At 41.7% G+C, this 10,357-nt stretch overlaps 1 long non-coding RNA gene across 1 annotated transcript in view; it reads right to left on the bottom strand.

The window, feature by feature from the left end:
* Positions 1-436: 436 nt before the first annotated feature.
* The window catches only part of LOC123493074, a 63,871-nt gene continuing 53,950 nt past the window's right edge, over positions 437-10,357 (bottom strand). Inside the window, exons 2-3 of the long non-coding RNA XR_006661967.1 lie at positions 890-1,024; positions 437-525 (exon numbers count right to left, since the gene is read on the bottom strand). This is a non-coding gene — a long non-coding RNA (uncharacterized LOC123493074). The remainder of the gene's footprint in view (positions 526-889; positions 1,025-10,357) is intronic.

The raw sequence follows: 10,357 nt of genomic DNA, 5'->3' as shown, positions 1-10,357 counted from the left end.
GCCTTGGACGTTAGTCATAAAGAGGTTAGCTTTGCATCGTACTGACAGTGAGACATGACTGTCCAGAGAACACCAGCTGCATGTAAAGCTTCAACAATGTCAACTGTCAATTCTGTTTCCAATAACACTTGAAGACAGAGTGGAAAACAGCTTACAGGACAAACACACGGGAAGGGTACGACTCTGAATGATGACATGACACTGTTGAGGACTTCAGTATTGTGGACTAGACGTGGGATAGGAGGTAGATGACTTACCCGGTCTGAAGGACTAAGGTATGATAAGTATACCAGACCAGAGGTTTCATCTACCGTACTAGCTAGCTACTCTATAGGTATAGAGATGTCAGGCCTACCAGAGTTGCGGCAGTCGTCCCCGTGCTGGGGTATCTGTAACGAGAAGGCAAGGAGGTCAGGGACTCAGGTTTACGGATCATATTGAGCCAGCGACTCTGTTGGAGCTCCTTGGTGTCAGATGGACCCTGCAGCAGAGGAACCAGCTTCTCTTTTATTCCCTCTGGTGAACCTGGAGAAAGTGAATTGAAAATTGATTCTACAAGTAGTGCAGTGCTGCGGGTGACCTGCTGTTGAACTGTTCTGGGTCTGTCAGCTATAGTGGTGATATGGAGATCAGTGTGCGGAGAGTCATCCTTTCTGCTCCAGACATCAGAGAAAGAGAAAAGCCCTGATCTCAATGACAGAGCACCCCCCTCCTGAGACCAGCGGTGACACACACAGAAACTAAACAGCTGGACTGAAGTCCAGGGAGGAGTGGAGGACTGTGAGTGAGTGAAAGTGAAAGAGAAGGGTCTAGGTGCGGCGCGGCGCGGCGTGGGGGTAAGGCTCTTCCACACAGGCAGTAAAGTTTAACAGGGCACAGCTGCACACACCTGGGGTCCTGGCACACACTTTAACAGCTCCCACGGTTCCCCCGGCGCAGTTCACCGTGGCTCTGCTGCAGAATTTCAGCTCCACGTTCTGGACCGAGGCCTCCAGGGTCGGAGAAGGAGAGGGAGACTTCACACCTAATAAAAACAACAACTGAAAATGAAGTGGGGGGGGGGGGGCTGCTCTGTTGAAGGTTTAAACACTGCTGCTACTTCGTTAAACTACGGATTGGCCTTTAATTGTTGTTGACCTCTGGACCCTTAAAGAGTGTTTCAGGTTAGCTCCGGACCTGCAACTCTCTCACAGTACACAGAGAGCCTGGACCCCTTTAACTCTCTCACAGTACACAGAGAGCCTGGACCCTTTAACTCTCTCACAGTACACAGAGAGCCTGGATCCTTTAACTCTCTCACAGTACACAGAGAGCCTGGACCCTTTAACTCTCTCACAGTACACAGAGAGCCTGGATCCTTTAACTCTCTCACAGTACACAGAGAGCCTGGACCCCTTTAACTCTCTCACAGTACACAGAGAGCCTGGACCCTTTAACTCTCTCACAGTACACAGAGAGCCTGGACCCCTTTAACTCTCTCACAGTACACAGCCCTGGATCCTTTAACTCTCTCACAGTACACAGAGAGCCTGGATCCTTTAACTCTCTCACAGTACACAGAGAGCCTGGACCCTTTAACTCTCTCACAGTACACAGAGAGCCTGGATCCTTTAACTCTCTCACAGTACACAGAGAGCCTGGATCCTTTAACTCTCTCACAGTACACAGAGAGCCTGGATCCTTTAACTCTCTCACAGTACACAGAGAGCCTGGACCCCTTTAACTCTCTCACAGTACACAGAGAGCCTGGACCCTTTAACTCTCTCACAGTACACAGAGAGCCTGGACCCCTTTAACTCTCTCACAGTACACAGAGAGCCTGGACCCTTTAACTCTCTCACAGTACACAGAGAGCCTGGACCCCTTTAACTCTCTCACAGTACACAGAGAGCCTGGACCCTTTAACTCTCTCACAGTACACAGAGAGCCTGGACCCTTTAACTCTCTCACAGTACACAGAGAGCCTGGACCCTTTAACTCTCTCACAGTACACAGAGAGCCTGGACCCTTTAACTCTCTCACAGTACACAGCCCTGGATCCTTTAACTCTCTCACAGTACACAGAGAGCCTGGACCCTTTAACTCTCTCACAGTACACAGAGAGCCTGGACCCTTTAACTCTCTCACAGTACACAGAGAGCCTGGATCCTTTAACTCTCTCACAGTACACAGAGAGCCTGGACCCTTTAACTCTCTCACAGTACACAGCCCTGGATCTGCAACTCTCTCACAGTACACAGAGAGCCTGGATCCCTTTAACTCTCTCACAGTACACAGAGAGCCTGGACCCTTTAACTCTCTCACAGTACACAGAGAGCCTGGACCCTTTAACTCTCTCACAGTACACAGAGAGCCTGGACCCCTTTAACTCTCTCACAGTACACAGAGAGCCTGGACCCCTTTAACTCTCTCACAGTACACAGCCCCAGAGCCTGGATCCCTTTAACTCTCTCACAGTACACAGAGAGCCTGGACCCTTTAACTCTCTCACAGTACACAGAGAGCCTGGACCCTTTAACTCTCTCACAGTACACAGAGAGCCTGGATCCTTTAACTCTCTCACAGTACACAGAGAGCCTGGACCCCTTTAACTCTCTCACAGTACACAGAGAGCCTGGATCCTTTAACTATCTCACAGTACACAGAGAGCCTGGACCCTTTAACTCTCTCACAGTACACAGAGAGCCTGGATCCTTTAACTCTCTCACAGTACACAGAGAGCCTGGATCCTTTAACTCTCTCACAGTACACAGAGAGCCTGGACCCTTTAACTCTCTCACAGTACACAGAGAGCCTGGACCCTTTAACTCTCTCACAGTACACAGAGAGCCTGGACCCCTTTAACTCTCTCACAGTACACAGAGAGCCTGGATCCTTTAACTCTCTCACAGTACACAGAGAGCCTGGATCCTTTAACTCTCTCACAGTACACAGAGAGTCTGGACCCCTTTAACTCCTCACAGTACACAGAGAGCCTGGATCCTTTAACTCCTCACAGTACACAGAGAGTAATGAAGACACACAAATGGCTCCAGAAAGAGCCCGATGGTCACACTGTTGATGGCAGCGAGTGCCTGTGTGATGTTGTCTCGCTCTCCTGGAGATCATGGAAAAGGAGGGTATAGGAGCAAGCGTTGCCTGAGTATTATGTGTGCTGTTAGATTACAAGATTATTATTTGTGTACAGTGTAAACAACACTAAATAAATAAGATAAACCAGAGAGTCTGTTCGAATGAAAAAATTATATATAAAGCCTTTATTACAGCGGACTAAAAACAGTCGCTTTGCATTCGTGATTTGCGGTTTATTTATTGTTTAGTCTAATTATTCAAAGCTCCCTTTGTTATTTAATTTAAAAACTAAAATCCTTGATTGAATTTCAAAGCATGTCTATGTATGCTGTGTGATGGCATGTACAAATGAATGATTGGTTGATAGATGCAGTAGTCTATATATTGAAATATAAGCCTAACAAATAAGTTAAGGTATTCAGACTAAACAGGACGCGCTCTTAGGCCTACAGCTCCATGGTGGTTCTACAAGGCTGCTATACAACGCATTCTAATGATAACGACAATACTATTTAATAAAATAATCATAATAATAATAGTAATCATAACAATAAGAAGGGGATCTAGATAAAGGAGGGTCTAGGAGCGAGAGCTGCGTGCATATTATGTGTGACAAACAGGTGCTGTTAGATTCCAATATCATTTTTCTTCCTGTTTGGAACAGTGTAAACAACATTAAATCAATTATAAGTAATACCATTTATTACAGCATAGCAAAAGATTAAAAACAGCCGAATCTGTGAATTTGCTTTATCCAACATTTTGCCGTTGCGTGAGGCTTGGTGCTCACTGAATCAGTAGGATATTAAACAAACACTCAAACAGACAACAGAAGCAGGATCTGTCTTATTTTCTGTAGATATATTGATGATTTCTAAAGCCAAGCCCATTTAACAGTTAAGCTATTGATTACAGACCTAATTAGGTTGGGGTTTCCTCTCTCCTCACTTTTCTTAGACAAAACAGGCCGTTTCCTCATTTCCGCTACTGCTTCCTGTATGCTGGTTAACGTTGCTATTATGCACCTAGCAACATAGGGAAAGGCGCCAATTCTAATGAGCACTGAAGATTATGTTTCAGAACCACAGACAGCGACCGTATCCAACGCGGGAGAAAGCGCATTTGTTATAAAATAACATTAGATTTATTAGCGATGCGCCATTATTTGTAGATAATATAACCAATATACAATTTCAGTATCACGTCTTCGAGGTGATGGACTGTTCCATCCCCGAGGCCTCCGCAATGGATTAGTCCACTTAGACAGGCACCAATCAGACAGGCGTCTTGTGCACCATGAAAAATAATTAAAGACTACGACTGCTCGACCAACAGCCTATCGACCAAACAATCGACCAGTCGACTAAATGGGGTCAGGCCTAATAGCCAGTAACACTTCCTCAAATTAGTCAATTAATCTAAGATAAATCAAGAAATCTGTAATTAATTTTGTGGTTTTGCAGAGGTCTTAGTCGCGCAATTTTACTTCTAGCTAAGATGTTTGATGCAGTACTCCTCAAGTGACAGAATGTGCATGTAGGGCTGGGCTGCTACGCTGCTCGTCTTTCTCTGTGAATGATCGCAAACACTTCATTGAAGAATCCCGTCTATAGTTCCCACCCCTACTGTTGACCAATCACAGACGAAGGGGTGTAGACTTCGGCTACCGAACTTCAACATGCCTCAATAAATATAAAAAAACGGAGAAAAAAAAACCTGCCGAACACAAAAACAAACAAAAATATCACAAAATGTTTTCATAACATGGTGCAAACCGTTTCGACTGGGGAGCATGTGACAGGCTTTAGCGTGTTGTTTTGTGTATCTGGGAAAAGGACATCATTATTATTACTACTATTAATAATATTATTATTAATAATATTATTACTATTATTACTACTATTAGTTATATTATTATTACTAATATTATTACTATTATTACTATTATTAGTTATATTATTATTACTAATATTATTACTATTATTACAATTATTACTACTATTTGTTATATTATTATTGCTAATATTATTACTATTATTACTACTATTAGTTATATTATAATTACTAGTATTATTACTATTATTACTACTATCAGTACTATGATTATTACTACTATTATTACTATTATTATTACTATTATTATCTGAAGATTACAGATAAAATGAATCGCTGTATCTGAATTAATTGACATGAAATGACTTATTATCGACCACAGTAAGCAGTCAGATGCATGTCCAATACTGTAGCATTTGGCTTTATACACTATAGTTGAATCTGTTCAAAACTGAGATGTTGATTCATGGTAACTAATCAAAGCCCATACTGAGCTCAGTAAACCGTAGAGTCTGTCCTCTCTAACTCCTGACTCACACCCGTCTTCCCCAACCCCAGGCAGGCAGACAGGCAGGCAGGCAGGCAGGCAGGCAGGCAGGCAGGCAGGCAGGCAGGCAGGCAGACAGGCAGGCAGGCAGGCAGGCAGGCAGGCAGGCAGGCAGGCAGGCAGGCAGGCAGGCAGGCAGGCAGGCAGACAGGCAGGCAGACAGGCAGACAGACAGGCAGGTTGGTAATAGATACTGGGTACAACATAACAGGGGTCTGATTGGTAATAGATACTGGGTACAAAATAACAGGGGTTTGATTGGTAATAGATACTGGGTACAACATAACAGGGGTCTGATTGGTAATAGATACTGGGTACAAAATAACAGGGGTTTGATTGGTAATAGATACTGGGTACAACATAACAGGGGTCTGATTGGTAATAGATACTGGGTACAACATAACAGGGGTCTGATTGGTAATAGATACTGGGTACAACATAACAGGGGTCTGATTGGTAATAGATACTGGGTACAAAATAACAGGGGTCTGATTGGTAATAGATACTGGGTACAACATAACAGGGGTCTGATTGGTAATAGATACTGGGTACAACATAACAGGGTCTGATTGGTAATAGATACTGGGTACAACATAACAGAGGTCTGATTGGTAATAGATACTGGGTACAACATAACAGGGGTCTGATTGGTAATAGATACTGGGTACAACATAACAGGGGTCTGATTGGTAATAGATACTGGGTACAACATAACAGGGGTCTGATTGGTAATAGATACTGGGTACAACATAACAGGGGTCTGATTGGTAATAGATACTGGGTACAACATAACAGGGGTCTGATTGGTAATAGATACTGGGTACAAAATAACAGGGGTCTGATTGGTAATAGATACTGGGTACAACATAACAGGGGTCTGATTGGTAATAGATACTGGGTACAAAATAACAGGGGTTTGATTGGTAATATATACTGGGTACAAAATAACAGGGGTCTGATTGGTAATAGATACTGGGTACAAAATAACAGGGGTCTGATTGGTAATATATACTGGGTACAATATAACAGGGGTCTGATTGGTAATAGATACTGGGTACAACATAACAGGGGTCTGATTGGTAATAGATACTGGGTACAAAATAACAGGGGTCTGATTGGTAATAGATACTGGGTACAACATAACAGGGGTCTGATTGGTAATATATACTGGTTACAACATAACAGGGGTTTGATTGGTAATAGATACTGGGTACAAAATAACAGGGGTTTGATTGGTAATAGATACTGGGTACAAAATAACAGGGGTTTGATTGGTAATATATACTGGGTACAAAATAACAGGGGTTTGATTGGTAATATATACTGGGTACAAAATAACAGGGGTTTGATTGGTAATATATACTGGGTACAAAATAACAGGGGTTTGATTGGTAATAGATACTGGGTACAACATAACAGGGGTCTGATTGGTAATATATACTGGGTACAACATAACAGGGGTCTGATTGGTAATAGATACTGGGTACAAAATAACAGGGGTCTGATTGGTAATATATACTGGGTACAACATAACAGGGGTCTGATTGGTAATAGATACTGGGTACAAAATAACAGGGGTCTGATTGGTAATATATACTGGGTACAACATAACAGAGGTCTGATTGGTAATAGATACTGGGTACAACATAACAGAGGTCTGATTGGTAATAGATACTGGGTACAAAATAACAGGGGTTTGATTGGTAATAGATACTGGGTACAACATAACAGGGGTCTGATTGGTAATAGATACTGGGTACAAAATAACAGGGGTTTGATTGGTAATAGATACTGGGTACAACATAACAGGGGTCTGATTGGTAATAGATACTGGGTACAACATAACAGGGGTCTGATTGGTAATAGATACTGGGTACAACATAACAGGGGTCTGATTGGTAATAGATACTGGGTACAAAATAACAGGGGTCTGATTGGTAATAGATACTGGGTACAACATAACAGGGGTCTGATTGGTAATAGATACTGGGTACAACATAACAGGGTCTGATTGGTAATAGATACTGGGTACAACATAACAGAGGTCTGATTGGTAATAGATACTGGGTACAACATAACAGGGGTCTGATTGGTAATAGATACTGGGTACAACATAACAGGGGTCTGATTGGTAATAGATACTGGGTACAACATAACAGGGGTCTGATTGGTAATAGATACTGGGTACAACATAACAGGGGTCTGATTGGTAATAGATACTGGGTACAACATAACAGGGTCTGATTGGTAATAGATACTGGGTACAAAATAACAGGGGTCTGATTGGTAATAGATACTGGGTACAACATAACAGGGGTCTGATTGGTAATAGATACTGGGTACAAAATAACAGGGGTTTGATTGGTAATATATACTGGTACAAAATAACAGGGGTCTGATTGGTAATAGATACTGGGTACAAAATAACAGGGGTCTGATTGGTAATATATACTGGGTACAATATAACAGGGGTCTGATTGGTAATAGATACTGGGTACAACATAACAGGGGTCTGATTGGTAATAGATACTGGGTACAAAATAACAGGGGTCTGATTGGTAATAGATACTGGGTACAACATAACAGGGGTCTGATTGGTAATATATACTGGTTACAACATAACAGGGGTTTGATTGGTAATAGATACTGGGTACAAAATAACAGGGGTTTGATTGGTAATAGATACTGGGTACAAAATAACAGGGGTTTGATTGGTAATATATACTGGGTACAAAATAACAGGGGTTTGATTGGTAATATATACTGGGTACAAAATAACAGGGGTTTGATTGGTAATATATACTGGGTACAAAATAACAGGGGTTTGATTGGTAATAGATACTGGGTACAACATAACAGGGGTCTGATTGGTAATATATACTGGGTACAACATAACAGGGGTCTGATTGGTAATAGATACTGGGTACAAAATAACAGGGGTCTGATTGGTAATATATACTGGGTACAACATAACAGGGGTCTGATTGGTAATAGATACTGGGTACAAAATAACAGGGGTCTGATTGGTAATATATACTGGGTACAACATAACAGAGGTCTGATTGGTAATAGATACTGGGTACAACATAACAGAGGTCTGATTGGTAATAGATACTGGGTACAAAATAACAGGGGTCTGATTGGTAATATATACTGGGTACAACATAACAGGGGTCTGATTGGTAATAGATACTGGGTACAACATAACAGGGGTCTGATTGGTAATAGATACTGGGTACAACATAACAGGGGTCTGATTGGTAATATATACTGGGTACAACATAACAGGGGTCTGATTGGTAATAGATACTGGGTACAACATAACAGGGGTCTGATTGGTAATAGATACTGGGTACAACATAACAGGGGTCTGATTGGTAATAGATACTGGGTACAACATAACAGGGGTTTGATTGGTAATAGATACTGGGTACAAAATAACAGGGGTTTGATTGGTAATAGATACTGGGTACAAAATAACAGGGGTTTGATTGTTAATATATACTGGGTACAAAATAACAGGGGTTTGATTGGTAATATATACTGGGTACAAAATAACAGGGGTCTGATTGGTAATAGATACTGGGTACAACATAACAGGGGTATGATTGGTAATATATATGGGTACAACATAACAGGGGTCTGATTGGTAATAGATACTGGGTACAACATAACAGGGGTCTGATTGGTAATAGATACTGGGTACAAAATAACAGGGGTCTGATTGGTAATAGATACTGGGTACAACATAACAGGGGTCTGATTGATAATAGATACTGGGTACAACATAACAGAGGTCTGATTGGTAATATATACTGGGTACAACATAACAGGGGTCTGATTGGTAATAGATACTGGGTACAACATAACAGGGGTCTGAGTGGTAATAGATACTGGGTACAAAATAACAAGGGGTCTGATTGGTAATATATACTGGGTACAACATAACAGGGGTCTGATTGGTAATAGATACTGGGTACAACATAACAGGGGTCTGATTGGGAATAGATACTGGGTACAACATAACAGGGGTCTGATTGGTAATAGATACAGGGTACAACATAACAGGGGTCTGATTGGTAATAGATACTGGGTACAAAATAACAGGGGTCTGATTGGTAATAGATACTGGGTACAACATAACAGGGGTCTGATTGGTAATATATACTGGGTACAACATAACAGGGGTCTGATTGGTAATATATACTGGGTACAACATAACAGGGGTCTGATTGGTAATAGATACTGGGTACAACATAACAGGGGTCTGATTGGTAATAGATACTGGGTACAAAATAACAGGGGTTTGATTGGTAATATATACTGGGTACAAAATAACAGGGGTCTGATTGGTAATAGATACTGGGTACAACATAACAGGGGTCTGATTGGTAATAGATACTGGGTACAACATAACAGGGGTCTGATTGGTAATAGATACTGGGTACAAAATAACAGGGGTCTGATTGGTAATAGATACTGGGTACAACATAACAGGGGTCTGATTGATAATAGATACTGGGTACAACATAACAGAGGTCTGATTGGTAATATATACTGGGTACAACATAACAGGGGTCTGATTGGTAATAGATACTGGGTACAACATAACAGGGGTCTGAGTGGTAATAGATACTGGGTACAAAATAACAAGGGTCTGATTGGTAATATATACTGGGTACAACATAACAGGGGTCTGATTGGTAATAGATACTGGGTACAACATAACAGGGGTCTGATTGGGAATAGATACTGGGTACAACATAACAGGGGTCTGATTGGTAATAGATACAGGGTACAACATAACAGGGGTCTGATTGGTAATAGATACTGGGTACAAAATAACAGGGGTCTGATTGGTAATAGATACTGGGTACAACATAACAGGGGTCTGATTGGTAATAT

This window comes from Coregonus clupeaformis, chromosome 18 (genome assembly GCF_020615455.1).
Source record: "Coregonus clupeaformis isolate EN_2021a chromosome 18, ASM2061545v1, whole genome shotgun sequence".
Classification (NCBI taxonomy): domain Eukaryota; kingdom Metazoa; phylum Chordata; class Actinopteri; order Salmoniformes; family Salmonidae; genus Coregonus; species Coregonus clupeaformis.
This window is presented reverse-complemented; position numbering and strand designations above follow the sequence as displayed.